The sequence below is a fragment of the Oncorhynchus gorbuscha genome, linkage group LG22 (genome assembly GCF_021184085.1).
Source record: "Oncorhynchus gorbuscha isolate QuinsamMale2020 ecotype Even-year linkage group LG22, OgorEven_v1.0, whole genome shotgun sequence".
NCBI classification, from domain to species: Eukaryota; Metazoa; Chordata; class Actinopteri; order Salmoniformes; family Salmonidae; genus Oncorhynchus; species Oncorhynchus gorbuscha.
In genome coordinates, this window is record NC_060194.1 from 19,050,339 (window position 1) to 19,075,273 (window position 24,935).

General features: G+C 40.6%; 1 long non-coding RNA gene across 3 annotated transcripts; it reads left to right on the top strand.

The window, feature by feature from the left end:
* The first annotated feature begins 1,063 nt into the window (after nucleotides 1–1,063).
* LOC124009596 lies at nucleotides 1,064–9,647 on the top strand. 3 transcript variants are annotated; one of them, XR_006834310.1, is made up of 4 exons: nucleotides 1,064–1,503; nucleotides 1,753–1,912; nucleotides 8,737–9,202; nucleotides 9,301–9,647. It is a non-coding gene; the product is annotated as an uncharacterized LOC124009596 (long non-coding RNA). The 3 variants fall into 3 exon arrangements; XR_006834311.1 differs by having other exon boundaries at nucleotides 8,737–8,918; nucleotides 9,041–9,647; XR_006834309.1 differs by having other exon boundaries at nucleotides 8,737–9,647.
* The last annotated feature ends 15,288 nt before the right edge of the window (nucleotides 9,648–24,935 follow it).

The following is a 24,935-nucleotide window of genomic DNA, read 5'->3' on the forward strand; positions in this document are numbered from 1 at the left end:
CTCTTTTTCTATGGGATTTTGGTAGTATAGGGCAAATTCTATATTTTATCAAATCATCTTGTTATGTATGTTTTATACCTAAAGGTGTTCTAAAATTCCAAATCAAGTAGCTGAATGATCCATTCAGTATGTCCTGAGAAGAGATAGTTATGAAGAAGGGAGAAATATTGATGAGCTCAAGAAGAGGTTTGATTCCAGGCTGAATTTCACTTCTAGCTCTGTCCCTTTGACTATCCAGAGGTCGCAGTTGTCTGACTCTGCTATGTACTAATGTGCTCTGAAGCTCACTGTGACAACAGGATGTACAGCCCCCCTACAGAAACGAGTGTATCCTTGACACCAGTATAGAAAAAATGCAAGACTTACATCTGTGGTGGGTGTGATGTTAGCAGGGCTGTACACCTCACACAGTGACACAGAGAAGGATATTTCAGAGGAGAGTGAATGAATGCCAACATCAGTCTGAAGATGGAGAAATCAATCAGTGTATTGATCATTCTGATTATGTCTACAGGTAAACAACACCTAAACATTTGAACTCCTTGAATCCTTATAATCAGATTATTACATTATGGTATTGGTAGTAAAACATATTTGTTGAAGTAAAGTCATTTAAATGTGAATAACTTAGTTGATTTCTAAAAAGTCTTTAAAAAAGCATGTGTTATCAATCAACTTTATTTTCTATTGATCCTCTGCAGGAATGGTATGTGGAGATGGTGTGACTCCTGACAAGAAGGAGTACACCCCCACAGAGGGATCATCAGTATCTCTGAGCTGTACATATGAAACAAGCAGTGAATATGTTTCCCTTTACTGGTACCGGCATTATCCTAACCAGGCTCCTCAGTTTCTACTGTATAAAGGTGCCAGATCAAGGAGCCATGAACACATCCCTGATAAGAGATATAAATCCACAACATCCCGGACATCATCTGAACTGGTCATAACAAGTGTAACCCTGGCAGACACAGCTCTCTACTACTGTGCTCTCAGGGAATATACACAGTGATACAAAGTGCATAGTACACCATACAGAAACCTGCAGACCAAAATGCTTTGATGAAGTGGAAATCATAATTAACCATCAACCACATTTGATGTCATAATGGCAGAAGTTGAGATCAGAGAACTGTGGTCACAACTGTGCTGTGTGCAATCATCAGGTGGTCTAGTTTTTCTCTGTCTTCATTTTCAATGAACTGTGAGAAATATGTATTCTTCACTCTTCAATCAGTAGTCTTCAACCACAGCGAAGTTCTGCGATGGAAATCCAACAAAGGATGATCCAATCCAGAAGAACGGTCACGGCACCACTGTAACAGTACTCTTCTTGAGTTGTGTAGAATCAATCATCGACACAAACTCCAACTTGTAGCACCAATCATGGAGATTTATTCTGATGAAAACAGCACAAAATTGCATGTCATGCAATGCACGGCTCACCATCCAACTCTGCACCCATGCAGGCACTGTACAAAATATACAACCCCCCAACACACAGTAAGTTACTAGCTAGCATTTGCTGGAATTCTCAACATCAAAATGCACAACAAATATGCACAAAAAACACTGCATTTTATGTGTGATGTTCTAATAACATTTACAAACAAATGTATATAACTTGTACATTCAAATCATCACTTGGGAGTATAAAAATCACTTTTGACAGACAGTGCTTTGCAACCAACAACTTACAGCTGGTTTGGTGCTTGTTCACTGGGACGATTCTAACTTAAACATCCTCCGCAGTGTTGCCAACTCCTCAGTAAGAAAAGTAACTATTGGCTGTCCTAAAAGTCGCTAGAAGTCACTAAATGATGTCATCATCTAATTTGCATAAGTGGCCATGTGCATGTAATTGTGATGGATGCTGTAGGAGAGAGGAATAACATCGTGGGAGAGACAAAAAGTGAGTAAAAAACACCCTAAGTATGTTTAGAACTACAAATTAACTTTCTTCTGTCGATTCTTGTTTTTGTTTTATGGCACAATTCCAACCCTCTTCCTTTATCCAGGCTTGGGACCGGCAAAAGTGACCCAAAAGACTCTGGCAGAGTTACTTTAAAAAAACAATTTTTATTATTATTATTTTTTATTAACCTCTTGCTCCTACCTGACACACAGGCGTCCCATCTAGACATCTGGAAATGCAAATGCACTATGCTAAATGCTAATAGCACTCGTTAAAACTCAAACGCTCATTAAAATACACATGCAGGGTATTGAATTAAAGCTACACTCGTTGTGAATCCAGATTATTAAAATGCTTTTCGGCGAAAGCATGAGAAGCTATTATCTGATAGCATGTAACATCCCAAAAGATCCGCAGGGGACGTAAACAAAATAATGAGCATAGGTGGCGCTACACAAAACACACAAATAAAATATAAAACATTCATTACCTTTGACCATCTTCTTTGTTGGCACTCCTAGATGTCCCATAAACATCACTATTTGGTCTTCTTTTTTTCTCGATTAAATCGGTCCATATATAGCCTAGATATCGATCTATGAAGACTGTGTGATCAACGAAAAAAATAGCATTTTATAACGTAACGTCATTTTTTAAAATTAAAAAAGTCGACGATAAACTTTCACAAAACACTTCAAAATACTTTTGTAATGCAACTTTAGGTATTAGTAAACGTTAATAAGTGATCAAATTGATCACGAGGCGATGTATATTCTATAGCTGTACGTCTGGAAATAATGTCCGGGTAAATCTCAACCAAAATATCCGGTCGGAGACCGGAAGAACTGCGCTGCCTTGTGTCTGTTTGACCAAGAAACAAATAGTAGGCAAATGACAAGACTGTTGACATCGTGTGGAAGCTGTAGGTATTGCAACCTCGGCCCCATTTAATGTGGTTCACCTTTATCAATCGGTTGAAGTGGCGCATGGATATATATTTTTCCATTTTCAGTGATCAGATTTTCCTGCACTTTTCGATGAAACGCACGTTCTGTTATAGTCACAGCCGTGATTTCACCAGTTTTATAAACATCTGAGTGTTTTCTATCCACACATACTAATCATATGCATAGACTATATTCCTGGCATGAGTAGCAGGGCGCTGAAATGTTGCGAGATTTTTAACAGAATGTTCGAAAAAGTAGGGGGTAGGAGTAACAGGTTAATTTGGTTTGGTTTTTAACCTTATGGTCCACTTAGGAGCCTACAACAAGTTACGGTAAAACATGAACATTTTTAACCATACATTTATTTTGTATACAATCTACATTAACTTCTTATGGCTGGGGGTGCTATTTTCATGTTCAGATGAAAAGCGTGCCCATAGTAAACTGTCTCCTACTCTGTCCCAGATGCATAATATATATGCATATTATTAGTAGATTTGGATAAAAAAACACTCTGAAGTTTCTAAAACTGCAGAGATATTGTCTGTGAGTGCCACAGAACTGATGTTAAAGAAAAAAAAACAGATAAAAATCCAATCAGGAAGTGCCGCATTTTTTAAAATCGCCTCATGCCAATGATTCCTTATATGGCTGTGAAAGAGCTAGGAGTCAGCTTACATTTTCCACATTTTCCCCAAGGTGTCTACAGCATTGTGACATATTTGTGGGCATATCATTGGAAGGTTGACCATAAGAGACTACATCTACCAGGTGGTCGCTTGGTGTCCTCCGTCGCAATTATTGCGTAATCTCCAGCTGCAGTATTTTTCCGTTTGCTTCTGATGAGAAGCCAACTGCCACCACCGATAGATTATCGAATAGATATGTGAAAAACACCTTGAGCATTGATTCTAAACAACGTTTGCCATGTTTCTGTCGATATTATGGAGCTAATTTGGAAAAGAGTTTGGCGTTGTAAGTGACTGCATTTTCCGTTATTTTTCTTAGCCAAACGTGATGAACAAAACGGAGCTATTTCGTCTACACAAATAATATTTTGAGAAAAAATGAACATTCGCTATCTAACTAAGAGTCTTGTCATTGAAAACATCCGAAGTTCTTCAAAGGTAAATTATTTTATTTGAATGCTTTTCTTGTTTTTGTGAAAATGTTGCCTGCTGAATGCTAGGCTTAATGCTATGCTAGGCTATCAATACTCTTACACAAATACTTGTGTGGATTTGGTTGAAAAGCATATTTTGAAAATCTGAGATGACAGTGTTGTTAACAAAAGGCTAAGCTTGTGTTTGAATATACTTATTTCATTTCATTTGCGATTTTCATGAATAGGAAACGTTGCGTTATTTGCGGTAATGAGCTTGAGGCTATGATTACGCTCCCAGATACGGGATTGCTCGACGCTAGAGGTTAAGAACCTTGTTCCAGTCTTCTGCTGTGAAGGGGGAGCGAATAAGAGCTGTTTGACTAAGGGGTCTGGCAGAATGCCATGAGCTAAGTCACGCACACGGCCGTGAGAGCGAGCTGGGTTCCCTTTCATTTCTAAAGACAAAAAGGAATTGTCCGGTTGGAATATTATTGAAGATTTCTGAAATAAACATCCTAAAAGTTGATTCTATATATCGTTTAACATATTTCTATGAACTGTAATGGAACTGTTTTGACTTTTCGTCTGGAATAAGTGCCTGCACCTTGTGAATTTGGATTTGTGAACTAAACGCGTGAATAAAATGGACGTATTTGGACACAAATGATGGACTTTATCGAACAAAACAAACATTTATTGTGGAACTGGGATTCCTGGGAGTGCTTTCCGATGAAGATCATCAAAGGTAAGTGAATATTTATCATGCTTTTTCTGACTGCTGTTGACTCCACAACATGGCGGGTATCTGTAAGGCTTGTTTTGGTGGCTGAGCGCTGTACTCAGATTATTCCATGGTATGCTTTCGACGTAAATATGACACAGTGTCACGCCCTGACCGTATATATCTGTTTTTCTATATATTTTGGTTAGGTCAGGGTGTGACTAGGGTGGGTACTCTAGTTTTTTGTATTTCTAGGGGTTTTTGTATGTCTAGCGTTTTGTAGGTCTAGGGGTTTATGTATTTCTATGTTGGCCTGATATGGTTCGCAATCAGAGACAGCTGTTTATCGTTGTCTCTCATTGGGGATCATATTTAGGCATCCCTGTTTCCCACTTTCTGGTGTGGGATCTTGTCTATGTGTAGTTGCCAGTTCAGCACTAGTTTGTATAGCTTCATGTTTCATTTTGTTATTTTTTTGGTTTATTCGGTGTTCATTCTGTTAATAAAAATAATGTACGTATACCACGCTGTGCCTTGGTCCGATCATTATAACGAATGTGACACACAGCGGTTGCATTAAGGAGAAGTATATATTTAAATCCATGCATAACACTTGTATTTTCATCAACATTTAGGATGAGTATTTCTGGCTCTCTGTGGCTCTCTGAAAAATTACCAGATGTTTTGGAAGCAAAACATTACTGAACATAACGTGCCAATGTAAACTGAGAAATTTGGATATAAATATGAACTTTTCTAAACAAAACATACATCTATTGTGTAACATGAAGTCGTATGAGTACCATCTGATGAAGATCATCAAAGATTAGTGATGAATTTTATCTCTAATTCTGCTTTTTGTGACACCTTTCTTTGGCTGGAAAAATGGCTGTGTTTTTTTGTGACCAGGCACTGACCTAACATAATCGCATGGTATGCTTTCGACGTTAAGCCTTTTTGAAATCGGATACCGTGGTGGGATTAACAACAAGTTTATCTTTAAAATGGTGTATGATACTTGTATTTTAATTTTTTTATTTCACCTTCACCTATTTAAACAGGTAGGCTAGTTGAGAACAAGTTCTCATTTGCAACTGCGACCTGGCCAAGATAAAGCATAGCAGTGTGAGCAGACAACACAGAGTTACACATGGAGAAAACAATTAACAAGTCGATAACACAGTAAAAAAAGGGGAGTCTATATACAATGTGTGCAAAAGGCATGAGGAGGTAGGCGAATAATTACAATTTTGCAGATTAACACTGGAGTGATAAATGATCAGATGGTAATGTACAGGTAGAGATATTGGTGTGCAAAAGAGCAGAAAAGTAAATAAATAAAAACAGTATGGGGATGAGGTAGGTGAAAATGGGTGGGCTATTTACCAATAGACTATGTACAGCTGCAGCGATCGGTTAGCTGCTCAGATAGCTGAAGTTTGAAGTTGGTGAGGGAGATAAAAGTCTCCAGCTTCAGCGATTTTTGCAGTTCGTTCCAGTCACAGGCAGCAGAGTACTGGAACGAAAGGCGGCCAAATGAGGTGTTGGCTTTAGGGATGATCAGTGAGATACACCTGCTGGAGCGCGTGCTACGGATGGGTGTTGCCATCGTGACCAGTGAACTGAGATAAGGCAGAGCTTTACCTAGCATGGACTTGTAGATGACCTGGAGCCAGTGGGTCTGGCGACGAATATGTAACAAGGGCCAGCCGACTAGAGCATACAAGTCGCAGTGGTGGGTGGTATAAGGTGCTTTGGTGACAAAACGGATGGCACTGTGATAGACTGCATCCAGTTTGCTGAGTAGAGTGTTGGAAGCCATTTTGTAGATGACATCGCCGAAGTCGAGGATCGGTAGGATAGTCAGTTTTACTAGGGTGAGCTTGGCGGCATGAGTGAAGGAGGCTTTGTTGCGGAATAGAAAGCCGACTCTTGATTTGATTTTCGATTGGAGATGTTTGATATGAGTCTGGAAGGAGAGTTTGCAGTCTAGCCAGACACCTAGGTACTTATAGATGTCCACATATTCAAGGTCGGAACCATACAGGGTGGTGATGCTAGTCGGGCATGCGGGTGCAGGCAGCGATCGGTTGAGGAATTTTAATAATGAGATTTCTGTTTGAATTTGGCGCCCTGCACTTTCACTGGCTGTTGTCAAATCGATCCCATTAACGGGATTTCAGCCATAAGAAGATTAAACATGTCTGTAAAACCACAATGAGGACATCAACCTACCAAGCAAGTTCTCATAAATCATTGGTTTCAGTGTTAGAAAAACATCAGAGTAATCTGAAATAGGGGCATAATTCATGTTCAATTTAACAACACAACATACATAGGCATTTCCTCATTAAGACCTTTAGGAAATAATGTCTGGAGGGTGAAAATCCCAAAACATTCTCTTTTACTCAGAGTATTATGTATATCACCTCCCCTGTCTTAAATCTTAACTTTCTCTATGCCACAAAATCTAAAGGTAGAAATGTCATGTTTTAGGTCAGTAAAATGTACTGCAACTGGATATTCCCTGTCGTTTCGCCTAATTGAACTTTTGTGCTCACTGATATTCTGTTACAGAGAATGAGAGGTTTTATCTACAGAGCACAGCCCACATGGACATGTAATAATGGAACACATAATAATGCAATGGAACACATAATAATGTAATATATTTGGAACCGTTTTCCTGTATGTGGGTGGCAGAAATATTCACACTCGTCATATTGTTGCACTGTGTGTAACCTCTGCATTTATAGCTACCATTTGGAAGAGAGTGTAAAAGAGCCTGGCTGATTTTCTATGGTGGCTGGCAATTGGCATGGACCAGTTTATTGCGTAAATTGCCTCTCCTATATACAATAAGTGGTGGATTCTTAAATTCAGCAGGCAAAGCTGGGTCAGATGACAAAACATGCCAGTGTTTCTTGATGTTGTTGTGAACATTACAGAGTGTTCTTTAGCTTTAGCGGGTCTTTTTTTTAGGAGTTAATCTCGTGTTTTCTTCAATGCCAAATTAAGAGCTTCATCCACACATTGTGGAGAATAGCCTCTAATTAGAAACCTGTTGTGCATCTCCGCTGCTTATTCCAGATAGTCCTGAAAATGATTTGTTGCAAGGTGGGGAGGAGGGAGGGGGTTCACACCTAGCTCAAGTTGGGGAGGGGAGGGTGTGTTTACACCTAGCTCAGCTATTAGACAATTATTTAGTCATGGTTGAAAAGTCTATTGTTCAGCTAATAGCCCATCCTGCTACGCTTGTGTAAAGCTAAAAATAGTACTTTTTCCCCTTTCCAAATGTTAAAGGTTCCAATGTATAAAGTGTTTTTTGCCACAATTGGCCCCAAACCCAATTAATACATTTGGGCACAGTCGATAGCGTGCTGGACTTCAGGCTAGAATGTTGAGGGTTCGAAAACCTGCTCCCTGCTTGCTATAATGAATGATTTTGATTCACCTGGTATTGGATATGGCTTAAATAAAACTGCTAAATAGCGATTTTTGTCAATTAACTTTATGACAAAAAAATATGCACAATCATTTGTCTCTACATTAACTAACATATTCCTCTCAATTCTTACGTTTTGCTTGATTTGTTATGACATTCTAACGACATACATTTGCTTCACAGTAATGTTTTGTCAGCCATCTTTGCTGACAAACTTGATATGATTGGTCAAATAAAAACCTTGGGACCCAAATGAATAATGAGTGCCTTTAACTCCCCCCTGTGGTGGTCCGGAGCAATGAAGCCGTGACCCTGGGTACCTCTAAGTCTCGCCGTGCAAGCTCACAAATTTTAAAGGAGGAACCCCTGTACACTGCATATCACATATCACAATACACTGCATATCAGACAGTTGAGTTAACCCCGGTGCTGTAGCTACATTTTCTGTCTCACAATCTTACTGTTTTCAGTACTTGTTGGTAAGTAAGGTTTTATGCAATGTCTTTTCCACACTGGCACTGTGTCATTGGTACATATTGGGCTGCTTTACATACTAAGAGGTTTTCTTGTTAAGTCTCATGCTTATTCTCTTCTCCTTCACAGGTAATACTTTAGAGGATGATATTACTCCAACCAGTCCTGAGGAGTATTATTTAGAGGGTAGCAGAGTTAAGATCTCCTGTAAATATACAGTAAAATCAGATATTCTGCTGTGGTACAGACAGTACTCTGGATCAGGCCTCCAATTGCTTTATATAGTAACAACTAACAATAATCCATACAAGGTAAGAGATGATCCACAATACTTTTGACTGTCTGTTAATCTGAATGAATAGAGAAACCGTGTGGATCCCCTCTGCTGAAGTGACATACTCTGCTCTGTACTACTGTGCACTGATGGCCACAGCGACAGGAAACCCAGAAACACAGTACAAAACCCTTTCAAATTTGATTCACACAATTAAATGGAGAGAATCTACCTCCAACACCACCCAGTGGAGGGAATGAGAGATGTAGTATCACTGAAAAGAGGACAAATGAGAGGAGAGGGAAGGAGAGGCCAGGAGAGGTGAGGAGAGGAGAGATTGAGAATCTTTACAGCAACTGTACTTTGGGGTGGAGTTTGTAGGTGAACTAAACAGAAATTATTAACTGAAAACCTTGCAGATGAAGTTGGTTTGGAGTATTCAGCTTCTGTTGTGCAATTAGTCAGTTTGACTTCCAACCCCAGCCATGTTGTTCATCTGGTCATTTATTATGTTCTCAGTAATAGGTAAGTTATGGCTTTCAAAGTAGTGTCATGTTTTCTGCTTCTAAAATTACAACAATACATGTTTATTTAAATTATAAAATGACTCAATCTTAATTTCTTCAGATTTGCAGGTGACACCTTTGAGCAGAATATCGAGCCAAACCAACATGAAGTGTATACAGAAGTGGGCAGTAATGTTCTTCTTTCCTGCAACTACTTCTCAGCAGACAGTCTACTATGGTATAAACAGTCTCCAGGATCAGCTCCCCAATACCTGCTACTCATCCCGCACTACACTGGGACTGAACATAGTACTGTTGACTCTCACTTCTCTGGTAAACTGAACAAAGAGAAGTCCCGTGTGGATCTGGAGATCTCCTCTGTTGAAGAGACAGACTCTGCTATGTACTACTGTGCTCTGAGGCCCACAGTGACAAGAAACCCAGAAACACTGTACAACAACTTAACATCGCCTGAGAGAGTATTTCAGTTCTCTGTAGTTTCATTTGACAATAGTGCCATCAAGTGGACTCAACATGCACCCATTATATTATGTCAAGAGGAGGAGCTTAGTGTTACACATAACATGTAATGAGTGGAACTGATTCACCCAGAGAGTGAATGTTCCAAGAGAAGATCATTAGAGAAGTATATGTCTATCACCCAGTGACTATGATGCTTCTCTATTCATTCTTGTTAACCTCTTGAAAATAGGGGGCACTATTTTTATGTTTGGAAAAATAACGTTCCCAAAGTAAACGGCCTATTTCTCAGGACCAGATGCTAGAAAATGCATATAATTGACAGATTGGGATAGAAAACACTCCAAAGTTTCCAAAACTGTCAAGAAATTGTCTGTGAGTATAACAAAACTGATTTTGCAGGAAAAACCCTGAGAAAAATCAAACCAGGAAGTGGCTTCTTTAAATGGAGCCTCCCATTGCTCCATTTAAAGGGATATCAACCAGATTCCCTTTCCTATCGCTTCCTAAATTTGTCAACAGTCTTCAGACATAGTTTCAGGCTTTTATTTTGAAAAATGAGCCTGAAAGATAACATCGCGTCAAGTGGTCAAATGAGTTTTGCTCACGCAACAGAATTTGGAAAGCTATTGTTTTTCCCTCTCCTACTGTGAGAGACATTTGCGGTTGATATATTATCGATTATATATTTTAAAAACAACCTGAGGATTGATTCTAAAGAAAAGGTTTGACATGTTTCTGTGGACATTACGGATATTATTTGGAATTTGTCTGTGTTGTCGTAACCGCTCTTTCCTGTGGATTTCTGAACATAATGCGCCAAACAAACTGAGGTATTTTGGATCTAAAAATAATCTTTATGGAACAAAAGGAACATTTGATGTGTAACTGGGAGTCTCGTGAGTGAAAACATCCGAAGATCATCAAAGGTAAACGATTAATTTGATTACTTTTCTGATTTTTGTGACCAAGCTACCTAATGCTAAGTGTACTTAATGTTTTGTCATGCGATCGATAAACTTACACAAACGCTTGGATTGCTTTTGCTGTAAAGCATAATTTCAAAATCTGAGATGACAGGTGGATTAACAAAAGGCTAAGCTATGTTTTGCAATATTTCACTTGTGATTACATGAATATGAATATTTTTAGTAATATTATTTGACTGAGGCGCTATGCTATTCAGCGGTTGCTGATGATAATTATCCCGCTTAATTAAGGGATGGGTAGCGTCAAGAAGTTAATGTGCACTTATAGGTAAGAATTCCCTCTCATTAACTGAATGTGTACTAATTGAATGTACACTGTTCAGTATTCATTACAATATGGTATTATCAATATCAAGTGGTAATACACTTTGAAACACCAAGTGTGGATATACTGTACACTGTCTACATTGACTCAGTAATACATGTTTTTATTATTTACAGGTACAAGTGTTGAAGACATAATTACTCCAGACAGAGATGTAGTGGATATTCTGGAGGGTAGTGTTAATCTCTCCTGTAGATTCAACAGCTCATTAACCAACAGTCTGTTATGGTACCTCCAGCACCCTGGATCCTCTCCACAGTTCCTCATACTGGACTGCTCTGGGATCATAACCGACACTGATAGTACAAAATGTAATACATGAAGAAGAGAACAACTGTGAGTATCTGGAGATCTCCTCTGCTGAAGTGACAGACTCTGCTCTATACTACTGTGCTCTGTATTATATGTTACGAATTTACCAAACGTATGATTTGTTACGAATTTACAGATTCACAAAAAGTATGATATTTTACAAATTCTATTTAGGTGGCTAGCTGGGTTCGGGATTAGGGTTAAGTTTAGGAGTTAAGTTATAGGGTTAATACGGTAAGTTTTAGGGGAAGTGTTAGCTAACTCGTTGCAAAGTACCGAAAAAGTAGTAAGTAGTTAGACGTTCATGTTATACACCCAACCATCCACCCAAAATTTGTTTTTGCCTTCAGTAACCAAATCAAATTTAATAACATATCATACTTATTTGACTGTCCCGGACTAACATTTACTATGTTACGTCTAGCCTATGAGATCAGGCTGTGTATTAAGCTGTCATATCACAGAGCGGTAGTGAACATGTCCCTGATAAGAAATGAACATCCTGTTATGCAGGTGAATGAGGACCCAAAAGCGACTTGGCGAAAACAGAGTCTTTAATCCAGTAAAGTAAATATACAATCATAAAGCACAATTCCACTCGTAATGACGAGAACAGACTGGAGACTCGATCATGAACTGCAGGTTGCCTCGGGAAGGCACTTGAACGTAGCAGACTCAGACACCTGCTCACCACGCAGCATCTGAGGGAAACACGACACGACAGGGCGATACACAGACACAGCACGGTGAACAATAGACAAGGATCCGACAGGGCAGAAACGGAAAACAAGGGGAGAAATAGGGACTCTAATCAGGGAAAAAGATAGGGAACAGGTGTGGGAAGACTAAATGATTGATTAGGGGAATAGGAACAGCTGGGAGCAGGAACAGAACGATAGAGAGAAGAGAGAGAGGAAGGGAGAGAGAAAAAGGGGAACGAACCTAAAAAGACCAGCAGGGGGGAAAACGAACAGAGGGAAAAGCAAAATGACAAGACAATATAAGACAAAACATGACACATCCGTCCCTGCCGCCAACTGAATTGATCATAACAAGCCTAACGCAGACTGACTCATCTCTCTACTACTGGGCTCTCAGGGATTGTTATAACCAGTATTGTTATACCAAGTGATACATATAAGAACCTGTACAAAATGCTTTGTTGCTGTGTGGATCATCATTAAACATCAAACAACAACTTGATATAATAATGGCAGACATTGAGATTAGAGAATTGCTATCACACCTGTGCTGTGGTCACACCTGTGCTGTGCTGTGTGCAATCACAAGGTGGTGATATGGAATATGACAAAGTGCAACAATATTGTTGTTTGTAGTTACTCCTCACAATTTATACCACTTGGTGGTGTAGTATGAAAGTCAACCTGAAGGGGGCAACCTAACAATGCACACACACCCCTGAATCAGAGGATGCCATACAGACAGACACCTCCCCATGGTCTACTACTGCATGTAATACAGAACAACATGAAGCATCAACAGTAGGACTGAGGGTGTCAAAGCTCTGTGATCGATCAGCATTGTTTTGCTCCTTACCTTTTCCACTTCAAACTGACTGACTAGTCATGAGAAATTGGCTGATCATGCATGTTCTGGCTGCATGCTGCTTTGGTATAACATCATGGCGTTTATTTGTCTCTTTCTGTGCAGTTGCTCATTTAATTTATATACATTATTATTATATGTTATGAAGATATATTTATCTTTCTTTTCAGGGTGCAGAGCAGAAGAGAATGTAAGACAGCCAACAGAAGATGTAATGGTCGTAGAAGGACACCCAACAACACTCACTTGTCTATTTGATACAACTGATCAATCACCATATCTCTTCTGGTACAAACAGCTAGCAAATGGCAAGCCCATTTTTATGCTGAGAAGGGATACATTTTCACCCGGGGAATCTGCTACTGAATTCAAGGACAGATTTGATGCCCGTCTGAATGTCTCAGGAAAGTCAGTCCCCTTGACGATCCAGAGGGTGCAGCTGTCTGACTCTGCTGTGTACTACTGTGCTCTGCAGCCCACAGTGGCAGGAAACCTGAGAAACACAAAACAAAAACTGATCCTTGCAATAGAAACACAGAGAACCTGAGTCTGAGACCCCTAGAACCCCTAGAAACTGAGTCTGAATAGATCTTATCTTCCATCCATTATATTCCCTTCTTTTAATATGAAAGTAATTTGCTTATTCAACTACCAGTGACCAGATTTTATATTTGGAAATGAAATGAATATGTCAAGAATATTCTAATATTTTCACATGACTAAACATTCTTAACATTCTCTCATAGAAATACCATTGATTCCATCTTTACAGTGATTTAGTAAAGCAAACCTTCATCACCACCATCATTGAATGGGTTTTATGTCATAGGGAGGAGATACAAATAATCCTGTTCAAACTGTACATATGATGACAAGTGACATATTTCAAATAGTTAGTTGGTCCAACATATAGTAGATGAATGGTGATGTTACTTGGTTTGATCTGGAAGTTCTCTACAATTTGAACAGGTGAACATTACAACATTTTGTAATTCGCCTGTAATGGATGGCGAGTTACTTTTGTTACCCACATCAATTGATTTAGTTTCAGTATTCTCTTCACAGGACAGATTGATGGGGATCACATTCCTCCTGTAAATAATGAATCATCAGTACAGAGGGAATACCTGTGACTCAGAGCTGCTTATTTGATATATGCAGAAAAAATACATTGACCTTTACTAGTACCGGCATTATTCTTACCAGGCTCCTCAGTTTCTACTGTATAACAACCTGGTCTCAGAGAATTTCGTATTATTCTGAATGTATATCCGAGATACCAATTTCAGATGATATGTTATAAATTACAATTTGTATTTTAAGTTACAAATTTACCAAACGTATGATATGTTACGAATTTGCAAAACATACTATATGGTGCAGATTCACAAGACGTATGATATTTTACAAAAAAAATGTAGGTGGTTAGCTCAGTTAGGGGTTAGGGTTAAGTTTAGGAGTTAGGTTATAGGGTTAGCTAAGTCATTGCAAAGTACCGAAGAAGTAGTGAGTAGTTAAAAATGTGTTAACTAGATCAAATGCTAAAGTTGTCCCTGATGTGATTCGGACTGACACCTTTTTGGTTGTTAGGCGTTCATGTTATACGCCCAACCATCCACCCAAAATTAGTTTTTGCCTTAAGTAACCATCTGTCTTCTTTAACCAAACCAAATATCATATCATACTTATTTGACTGTCCCGAACTAACATTTACTATGTTACGTCTAGTCTATGAGATCAGGCTGTGTAAAAAGATGTCATATCACAGAGCGGTAGTGAGCATGTCCCTGATATGAAATGAACATCCGCAACGTCCCGGCCATGTTAAGCGCAATCTCGAAGGCTGATGACAACTGAACTGATCATAATAAGATAATAACCCGACAGACTCATCTTCTTCTTAACTAAAAAAACCCCGCTCTCAGGGATTGTTATAACCAATATTGTATTACCAAGTAATATATATAAGAACCTGTACAAAAACCTGCAGAACAAAATGCTTTGTTGCTGTGTGGATCATCATTAAACATCAAACCACAACTTGATATAATATTTGCAGACATTGAGATCAGAGAATTTCTATCACACCTGTGCTGTGGTCACACCTGTGCTGTGTGCAATCACAAGGTGGTGATATGGAATATGACAAAGTGCAACAATATTAATGTATGTAGTTACTCCTCACAATTTATACCACTTGGTGATGTAGTATGAAAGTCAACCTGAAGGAGGCAACCTAACAAAGCACACAAACCCCTGAATCAGAGGATGCCATACAGACAGACACCTCCCCATGGTCTACTACTGCATGTAATACAGAAGAACATGAAGCATCAACAGTACGACAGAGGGTGTCAAAGCTCTGTGATAGATAGATCAGCATTGTTCTGCTCCTTTTCCACTTCAAACTGACTGACAAGTGATGACAAATTGGCTGATCCTGCATGTTCTGGCTGCATGCTGCTTTGGTATAACATCATGGCGTTCATTTGTCTCTTTCTGTGCATTTGTTCATTTTATTTATATACATTATTATTACATGTTGTGAAGATATATTTATCTTTCTTTTCAGGGTGCAGAGCAGAAGAGAATGTAAGACAGCCAACAGAAGATGTAATGGTCGTAGAAGGACACCCAACAACACTCACCTGTCTATTTGATACAACTTCCCAATCACAATATCTCTTCTGGTACAAACAACTAGCAAATGGAAAGCCCATTTTTATGCTGAGGAGGGATCCATTTTCACCTGGGGATACGGCTACTGAGTTCAAGGACAGATTTGATGCCCGTCTGAATGTCACAGCAAAGTCAGTCCCCTTGACGATCCAGAGGGTGCAGCTGTCTGACTCTGCTGTGTACTACTGTGCTCTGAAGCCCACTGTGACAGCAGGATATACAGCCCCCTTACAAAAACACTGTGTGTGCAGTAATTTGTGTTGTGTGCAATTGTTTAAGGGATGTTTTACATAATTGAGGCAGAGGAAAGGAAATGCCTTTTATAGGTGACAGTGAGAAAGCAGGGTAGTCATTCAGTCATAACTCTACTTGTGTTCACTCTTTTTACTGTGTCAAATAACACTTACCAGCATGTCACTGGGATAAATTTAAGTATATGCACTAGTGGGTGAGATTGATGCTATTCTTCATCTCCAATAACATAGCCAATGTTATTACTGGAGACTTGAGTAATATTACTGTGAAGGATCTTTTGTCAATTTTTAATACCCTGAATAATGATTTTAATTGTAAGGTAATTTTCTGATAATAATTCCTATTTTCATAAATGTTTTCCAGGTGGCAGTCATGGTAATGACATTACTCCAACATCAGATAAGGTGTTTGGGTTGGAGGGTGATGTCATAAAACTGTCCTGTAACTACTCCTCTGCTTAGTACACTCCAGTGGTATCATCAATACCCTGGATCATCTCCCATCTTCCTCCTCCTCACTGGAGTGTCCTCAAACCCCTCTGTAGTGAACGCTACTCCTCCATACCAACGACAGTCTGTCGTTCTGAATGAGAGAACCCTTGTGGATCTGGAGGTCTTCTCTGATGAAGTATTAGACTCTACTCTGTACTACTGTGCCCTGGAGCGCAGAGTAAAAGGAAACCCAGACACACAGTACACAACTCTAAACTGAAAACACTGACATCCCGACAATGATAAACATTGTCATTATTGGCTTTCCTTCAGTAGACAAGAAATATACATGCAGGCTGGAAATGTACAGTGAAATATTTTCAATAAACAATTATAAATGTTGTAACAAATGGAAAAGTGACAGAAACTCATTCAGTATTCTGAATATGTTGCAGATGTATACTGTAGATTCTAGATATAAAGATGAAAACAAAAAATACCTGTGAATGAATGAATTGCCTCATGTTGAATAGATTAATTATCTTACAGATATGCCCTTCAAGCAATGTTTCCCACTATGACATCACAGTAGACAGGTCAGGTCCTTCTGCCAACTCTGGTGCCCTAAAATCAAGAAAATAAATGGAGATAAATAACACAGTCTTTTCCAATATCCAATGAAAACGGTGAGACAAAGGTCATCATATTTCAGTGCTGCCCTGCATTTTGAGGATGTGACAGTGGAATCAAGCAGCAACAAGAAGTCTGCTGTTACTTCTGCTCATCTGACAACTCTCTGCATTTTGGGATGGGGCTTCAAAGGTTTGAGAAGATAAACTTTTTTTGTATACACAAATATTGCTGTGCTGTGTGTTATCATTCCAGTTTCCAGTTTCAGCTACAATGTCAATCCCCACATTTATTTTGCTTTTAGTAGTTGCATGTAAGTAATCTACTATTATTAGTGTTACAGTGGGACCAAAAAGTATTTAGTAAGCCACCAATTGTGCAAGTTCTCCCACATAAAAAGATGAGAGAGGCCTGTAATTTTCATCATAGGTACACTTCAACTATGACAGACAAAATGAGAAGAAAAATATCCAGAAAATCACATTGTAGGATTTTTTATGAATTTATTTGCAAATTAGTTTTTGTCTGGAGGAAGTGCTCGCTCTTCATGAAGATGGCTTACTGGGCTGAACACGCTAACAACAAGTGGCTAAATTATGGGCTTTGTGGAACTTTATGGAACAAATCGGTAATTTATTGTCAAACTGGGATTCCTGGGAGTGCCTTCTGATGAAGAACATCAAAGGTAAGTGACAATTTATAGTGTTTTTTCGAACTAATGTTAACTTCTTGGATATAGGGGGCGCTATTTTAATTTTTGGATGAAAAACGTTCCCGTTTTAAACAAGATATTTTGTCATGAAAAGATGCTCGACTATGCATATAATTGACAGCTTTGGAAAGAAAACACGCGAGCCACCCGTGTTCTGGTGACGCTCTTTCACAAAGATGGCTCACAAAACATTATGGCGGAACCAAATGTAAGCTGTTATCACGTCATAAAGAGTCAAGCAAAACATTTACAATTGAGAGGAATACGTTAGAACCTCTTTGGGATCGTGTCCCGCTAGGATGCCACTGGGAAATATGGTCATATTATGAAACTGGGCTCGTTTTGAAGTAATCGCGAAAAAACAGCCTTATTTTAGTACATTTTTCACTCTGCCAGACTACTACGGAACTGATCATAACACATCTAACCCTGGCAGACACAGCTCTCTACTACTGTGCTCTCAGAGACTATTATTATGTTAATTGTTATACCCAGTGATAGAATGTGGATAAGACGCTGTACAAAACCCTGCAGACCAAAATTATTTGATGAACCGAGGATCAAATTCGAACATCAAACCACAATTTGATATCATAATGGCAGAGAACTGTGGTCAAACCTATGCTGTGTGAAATCACCAGTTGGCCTAGTGTTTCTCTGTCTTCATATTAGTACCGAAGAAGTAGTGAGTAGTTAAAAATGTGTTAACTAGATCAAATGCTAAAGTTGTCCCTGATGTGATTCGAACTGACACCTTTTTGGTTGTTAGGCGTTCATGTTATACGCCCAACCATCCACCCAAAATTAGTTTTTGCCTTAAGTAACCATCTGTCTTCTTTAACCAAACCAGACCACTACCTTGTATCCTTTTCCCTCTCGCTCTCATCCAACACTTCCCACACTGCCCCTACTCGGATGGTATCGCACCGTCCCAACCTTCGCTCTCTCTCCCCCGCTACTCTCTCCTCTTCCATCCTATCATCTCTTCCCTCTGCTCAAACCTTCTCCAACCTATCTCCTGATTCTGCCTCCTCAACGCTCCTCTCCTCCCTTTCTGCATCCTTTGACTCTCTATGTCCCCTATCTTCCAGGCCGGCTCGGTCCTCCCCTCCCGCTCCGTGGCTTGACGACTCATTGCGAGCTCACAGAACAGGGCTCCGGGCAGCCGAGCGGAAATGGAGGAAAATTCGCCTCCCTGCGGACCTGGCATCCTTTCGCTCCCTCCTCTCTACATTTTCCTCCTCTGTCTCTGCTGCTAAAACCACTTTCTACCACTCTAAATTTCAAGCATCTGCCTCTAACCCTAGGAAGCTCTTTGCCACCTTCTCCTCTCTCCTGAATCCTCCTCCCCCTACCCCCTCCTCCCTCTCTGCAGATGACTTCGTCAACCATTTTGAAAAGAAGGTCGACGACATCCGATCCTCGTTTGCTAAGTCAAACGACACTGCTGGTTCTGCTCACACTGCCCTACCCTGTGCTCTGACCTCTTTCTCCCCTCTCTCCAGATGAAATCTCGCGTCTTGTGACGGCCGGCCGCCCAACAACCTGCCCGCTCGACCCTATCCCCTCCTCTCTTCTCCAGACCATTTCCGGAGACCTTCTCCCTTACCTCACCTCGCTCATCAACTTATCCCTGACCGCTGGCTACGTCCCTTCCGTCTTCAAGAGAGCGAGAGTTGCACCCCTTCTGAAAAAACCTACACTCGATCCCTCCGATGTTAACAACTACAGACCAGTATCCCTTCTTTCTTTTCTCTCCAAAACTCTTGAACGTGCCGTCCTTGGTCAGCTCTCCCGCTATCTCTCTCAGAATGACCTTCTTGATCCAAATCAGTCAGGTTTCAAGACTAGTCATTCAACTGAGACTGCTCTTCTCTGTATCACGGAGGCGCTCCGCACCGCTAAAGCTAACTCTCTCTCCTCTGCTCTCATCCTTCTAGACCTATCGGCTGCCTTCGATACTGTGAACCATCAGATCCTCCTCTCCACCCTCTCCGAGTTGGGCATCTCTGGCGCGGCCCACGCTTGGATTGCGTCCTACCTGACAGGTCGCTCCTACCAGGTGGCGTGGCGAGAATCTGTCTCCTCACCACGCGCTCTCACCACTGGTGTCCCCCAGGGCTCTGTTCTAGGCCCTCTCCTATTCTCGCTATACACCAAGTCACTTGGCTCTGTCATAACCTCACATGGTCTCTCCTATCATTGCTATGCAGACGACACACAATTAATCTTCTCCTTTCCCCCTTCTGATGACCAGGTGGCGAATCGCATCTCTGCATGTCTAGCAGACATATCAGTGTGGATGACGGATCACCATCTCAAGCTGAACTTCGGCAAGACGGAGCTGCTCTTCCTCCCGGGGAAGGACTGCCCGTTCCATGATCTCGCCATCACGGTTGACAACTCCATTGTGTCCTCCTCCCAGAGTGCTAAGAACCTTGGCGTGATCCTGGACAACACCCTGTCGTTCTCAACTAACATCAAGGCGGTGGCCCGTTCCTGTAGGTTCATGCTCTACAACATCCGCAGAGTACGACCTTGCCTCACACAGGAAGCGGCGCAGGTCCTAATCCAGGCACTTGTCATCTCCCGTCTGGATTACTGCAACTCGCTGTTGGCTGGGCTCCCTGCCTGTGCCATTAAACCCCTACAACTCATCCAGAACGCCGCAGCCCGTCTAGTGTTCAACCTTCCCAAGTTCTCTCACGTCACCCCGCTCCTCCGCTCTCTCCACTGGCTTCCAGTTGAAGCTCGCATCCGCTACAAGACCATGGTGCTTGCCTACGGAGCTGTGAGGGGAACGGCACCTCAGTACCTCCAGGCTCTGATCAGGCCCTACACCCAAATAAGGGCACTGCGTTCATCCACCTCTGGCCTGCTCGTCTCCCTACCACTGAGGAAGTACAGTTCCCGCTCAGCCCAGTCAAAACTGTTCGCTGCTCTGGCTCCCCAATGGTGGAACAAACTTCCTCACGACGCCAGGACAGCGGAGTCAATCACCACCTTCCGGAGACACCTGAAACCCCACCTCTTTAAGGAATACTTAGGATAGGATAAAGTAATCCTTCTCACCCCCCTCCCCCCTTAAAATATTTAGATGCACTATTGTAAAGTGGCTGTTCCACTGGATGTCATAAGGTGAATGCACCAATTTGTAAGTCGCTCTGGATAAGAGCGTCTGCTAAATGACTTAAATGTAATGTAAATGTATATTCAGTGCACTGCGAGAAATTTGTATTCTTCACTTTTCAATCAGTAGTCTTCAATTAATGTTTTTTAAGTGTTCACCATGACAGCCTTGAGTTGCGGAGGAGTGAGCACTTTGGGGCAGAGGTCAGGTCAGATGAAGTGAGGAAGAACAGATATCACTAAGGTTCTGTCTAGCAACAGAGATGCATCGGCTGTTCAGGTGTGTAGGAGGAGACTCAGCATAGGAGATAGAGTTAAATAGACAATGCTTGTCTGAAATCTTGTCATATAATCAGCTGTATTGACCCTCTGGGAAGAAAAAAACTTGGTTTGAGCTTTCATAGTGTCCGTTGAGTTTTTACTCTGACAATTAGAACCCAACAGTTGGCGTTGTTGGCAGGATTCACCACAATTTATAGTCAAAACAGAGAGTCCAGATCAGTGGAGCTGGCAACAAACAAGGTAGGCACAGTTTCTACACCTGTTACAACTCATTTTGACATCTTAGGGAGATGAGAATCGTTGGCTAATCATTTATAGAATACGGACCTAGAAAGCCTGAGTTTTTTCAATAGGCCCATTGTGTAATGACCGGTCGTAAAAAATATGTTGTAGGGTGGGTTCCTTTAAGTCATCCGTATTCTCCAGTAATACATTTGCAGACGTTATGGTTGTAACACAAGGTATTAAGTGTTGTGACCAATCAGTAGGCACAAATACCATAACCATTCTCCGGGGAAGTGGGTAGCCCTACCTTTGAAAATAGTTACTAGAATGTATGTATTAGAGAATGGAGTGAAGATATCTAAACATCCTGGACACCGTTGGGAGAGGTTTGGGAATAATAATGATTGAAATGGCGACAGACAATCCTCTCTGTGAAGCGGAGCTACTGGATTTTAATAAAGCCATGGAGGCGCTGAAAGAAACACACAAGCATTCTTCCAAACCGGCTCGAATATGGGAAATGAGTAGATGTACTCAGCCACCAAAAGACTATGTATGGGAGAACATAGATAGAATTTGCACTTCTGCTTTGATGGCAGGTTCGAATCCTGTGATCAAAATGGCAAATGTAGGGGTTGCTGATGAAATAGAGCAAGATGCTTTAACTTCTTGATGCTACCAATCCCTGTAGTGGGATAATTTCCGTCTGCAACTGCTGAATAGCATAGCGCAACAGTCAAATAATATTACTAGAAAATATTCATATTCATGAAATCACAAGTGCAATATTTTGAAACACAGCTTAGCCTTTTCTTAATCACCCTGTCGTCTCAGATTTTGAAATTATGCTTTACAGAAAAAGCAATCCAAGCGTTTGTGTAAGTTTATCGATAGCCTAGCATAGTATTATGTACACTTTGCATGAGGAAGCTTGGCCACAAAAAGAAAAGCAATCAAATGAACCGTTTACCTTTGATGATTTTCGGATGTTTTCTGTCATGTTTTGTCTTATATTGTCTTGTCATTTTGCTTTTCCTTCTGTTCGTTTTCCCCCTGCTGGTCTTTTTAGGTTCGTTCCCCTTTTTCTCTCTCCCTCCCTCTCTCTCTTCTCTCTGTCGTTCCGTTCCTGCTCCCAGCTGTTCCTATTCCCCTAATCAATCCTTTAGTCTTCCCACACCTGTTCCCTATCTTTTCCCCTGATTAGAGTCCCTATTTCTCCCCTTGTTTTCCGTTTCTGCCCTGTCGGATCCTTGTATATTGTTCACCGTGCTGTGTCTTTGTATCGCCCTGTCGTGTCGTGTTTCCCTCAGATGCTGCGTGGTGAGCAGGTGTCTGAGTCTGCTACGGTCAAGTGCCTTCCCGAGGCAACCTGCAGTTCATGATCGAGTCTCCAGTCTGTTCTCGTCATTACGAGTGGAATCGTTCATTATGCTTTATTTACCGCTCCGAATTGTCTAGGAGTATTGAATATTTACTTTACTGGATTAAAGACTCTGTTTTCGCCAAGTCGCTTTTGGGTCCTCATTCACCAGCATAACATTTTCACTCACGAGACTCCCAGTTACACAGCAAATGTTCCTTTTGTTCCATAAAGATTATTTTTATACCCAAAATACAGACGTTTGTTTGTCGCGTTATGTTCAGAAATCCACAGGAAAGAGCGGTCATGACAACGCAGACGGAAATTCCAAATAGTCCACAGAGACATGTCAAACGTTTTTATAATCATTCCTCAGGTAGTTTTTAAAATATATTTTCGATAATATATCAACCGAGTGTGTAGCTTTTTCCATAACAGCGGGAGGAACAATGGCCGGTTTACTCAATTGCGCATCAACCCACGATCCTTCACGCCCATTTTTCAAAATAAAAGCCTGAAACTATGTCTAAAGACTGTTGACACCTTAGGGAAGCCACAGAAAAAGGAAGCGGGTTGATATCCCTTTAACATTAACCATGCTGTGCTGTTTCACCTTGTTATTTTTAACATTTGTGGTTAAATAAAATACATTTATCAGTAATGACGATGTGTAATTATTTCCTCACAAGCTTGGAAATACAACACACAAGCTTTGACCAGGCAAAGTTTATTAATTTCATGTCAGTTTTCTGCAGGTGATAGTTGTGCGGATGACATTTTCAGTCTTGAGGAGGATGTGATACATGATGTGATACATGTGATACTTGATGGCAGTGTCAAGCTTTCCTGCAACTACACATGAGTATCACCAATATCACACATCTGCTCCCCAATTCCTCTTCCTCCTCTCAGTGTATTCAACATCTGCTGAGACAATAGTTACAGCAGACCCACCATATCCTCGACTGTCAGTTAACGCTGACAAAGTGGCCGAACGTGTGGATCTGATCTTCTCCCCTGCTGAAGTGACATACTCTGCTCTGTACTACTGTGCACCGAGGCCCACAGAGACAGGAAACACAGACACACTGTACAACAACTGTACAAAAGCAGGGAATAACAATCCTTACTGTGAACAGTTTCAACTCTGGATTACAATACCTTAAAGCTTAAAAAAGTCCAAATTTTCAGTCTTTTTTTCACTCCAATCAATTCCATTTAAATCAACAAGATATACATTATAACTCCTTATCTTCTGTAGAGCGTCTCATCTCAGCTCTAGACAAACCTCTATTTCTCTGAGCAGGTGGCTCCTCCTCCTGACAGTGGAGGTAGTTGCAGGGCTGACAGGCAGCACATCCTGAATATCACATATCACTGCATATCACATATCACTGCGTGTCACTTATCACAGTACAGTGGTTCCTCCTTTAAAATTGGTCATACTGCGGCATACCTTGCCTGCTGCTGTGGCGTGCCATTTAATTCTCAGCTATTTTTTCTGTTACTGCAAGTTATTGCTAGTTTGACCACCAGAGGGAATCTTTGCGAATAATTTGGTAGTATTCTGTCCATTTTGGCATTACCAAAGAATTTTTTTTTTATAACATAGTATATGAGATTGATTTTAAGAAATTTGTCTTATGTTGTTTCTATCCAGAGAAATTTAAAATGAAACCCTCAGGATTTCCATTAGGATGGAATGGGAAATATGGTGATGTACAACATGACGGTCGGAAGTAGGATACAGGATTGGAGGATTCTAAATGGATTGCCTTTATTAAACAACTTTGTTCCAATATTTCTGTAAATCAGTGATATTTATTCCCATAGTAATTCATTATGATCCATAACTAAATCAACACCTGAATTTTGAAAGATTATTTTTATCATTATTTTATTAAGAAAATGTGTATATTTGTTTATTAGGCTACTGTGCAGTCTACAATATATACTGTAGTAAACATGGGAAAGTGCCTATGTCATGTCTGTACTACATGGGAAAGAGCAGGTCATGTCTGTACTACAGAATGCAGGGCATGTGGGAGACCGGGGTTCAAGTATAATGGTCCGGGCGCACTTTGCTGTGCCTGGTGAGCAGTTGATCAAGTTCTGTTGTCAGGATAGAAATGGAAATGTCAGGGTGAACCGAAAACCTGACGAACCCACCACG